The sequence below is a fragment of the Colobus angolensis genome, unplaced genomic scaffold (assembly GCF_000951035.1).
Source record: "Colobus angolensis palliatus isolate OR3802 unplaced genomic scaffold, Cang.pa_1.0 Scaffold41, whole genome shotgun sequence".
In the NCBI taxonomy this organism is placed as follows: Eukaryota; Metazoa; Chordata; class Mammalia; order Primates; family Cercopithecidae; genus Colobus; species Colobus angolensis.
The window spans coordinates 181533-183391 of record NW_012117488.1 but is presented as its reverse complement, the minus strand read 5'-3'; positions in this window follow the sequence as shown (position 1 = coordinate 183391).

Here is a 1859-nt window from a genome sequence, read left to right as displayed (position 1 = left end):
CTCCAGCCTGGGCGACAGAGCAAGACTCCGTCTCAAAAAAAAAAAAAAAAAAGGCAAAATGGCAAGCTGGATAAAAAAAGCAAGACCTAATGGAGACCCATCTCACCCACAATGACACCCACAGGCTCAAAATAAAGGGATGGAGAAAAATCACCATGCAAATGGAAATAAGAAAAAAGTACAGGTTATAACCCTAATTTCAAATAAAACAGACTTTAAACCAACAAAGATTTAAAGAGACAAACAAGGGCATTACATAATGGTAAAGGGTTCAATCCAACAAGAAGACCTAACTGTCCTAAATATATATGCACACCCAACACAGGAGCACCCAAATTCATAAAGCATGCTCTTAGAGACCTACAAAGAGACTTAGACTCCCACACAATAACAGTTGGAAACTTCAACACTCCACTGACAGTATTAGACAGAACAGTGAGGCAGAAAATTAACAAAGATATTTAGGACCTGAACTCAACATTGGACCAAATGGATCTAATAAACCTCTACAGAACTCTCCATCCCAAAACAACAGGCAATATATTCTTCTCCTTGCCACATGGTACCTACTCTAAAACTGACCACACAATCGGACATAAAATGATCCTCAGCAAATGCAAAAGAACTGAAATCATACAAAACACACTCTTGGACCACAGTGCAATAACAATAGAAGTCAAGACTAAAACAATCGCTCAAAACCATGCAATTACATGGAAATTAAACCACCTGCTCCTGAATGACTTTGGGTAAATAATGAAATTAAGGCAGAAGTCAAGAGGTTCTTTGAAACTAATGAGAACAAAGATAAAAACAGAAGAATCTCTGGGACACAGCTAAGGCTGTGGTTAAGAGGGAAATACGTAGCACTAAATGCCTATATCAGTAAGTTAGATCTCAAATTAACAACTCAACATCATAACTGAAAAGAATTAGAGAAGCAAGAGCAAACCATAAACCATTCAAAAGGTCAGTGAATCTAGGAGTTGGTTATTTAAAAAAATTAATAAGATAATCTGCTAGTAGACTAATAAAGAAAAAAGGGAGACAATTCAAATAAACACAATTAGAAGTGACAAAGGAGATGTTACCACTGACCCGACAGAAACAAAAATAAGCATCAGAGGCTAGGCGCAGTGGCTCACACCTGTAATCCCAGCACTTTGGGAGGCCTAGGCGGGCAGATCACGAGGTCAGGAGATCAAGACCACCATGGTTAACACAGTGAAACCCTGTCTCTACTAAAAATACAAAAAATTAGCTGGGTGTGTGCAGGTGCCTATAGTCCCAGCTACTCAGGGAGCTGAGGCAGGAGAATGGCATGAATTCGGGAGGCAGAGCTTGGAGTGAGCCAAAATTGCCACTGCACTCCAGCCTGGGCAACAGAGTGAGACTCCATCTCAAAAAAATAAAAAAATAAAAAAGTAAGCATCAGAAACTACTATGAACACCTCTATGCACACAAACTAGAAAACCTTGAAGAGATGGATAAATTCCTGGACACATACGCCCTCTCAAGACTGAATGAGGAAGAAATTGATTCCCTGAGCAGACCAGTAATGAACTCCAAAATTCAGTCAGTAATAAAAAGCCTGCCAAGCAGCCGGGCACAGTGGCTCATGCCTATAATCCAGATACTTTGGGAGGCCGAGGCGGGCAGATCACGAGGTCAAGAGATCGAGACCATCCTGGCCAACATGGTGAAACCGCGTCTCTACTAAAAATACAAGAATTAGCTGGGCGTGGTGGCACGCTCCTGTAGTCCCAGCTACTCAGGATGCTGAGACAGGAGAATCGCTTGAACCCAGGAGGCAGAGGTTGCAGTGAGCTGAGACTGCACCAGTGTACTCCAGCCTGGG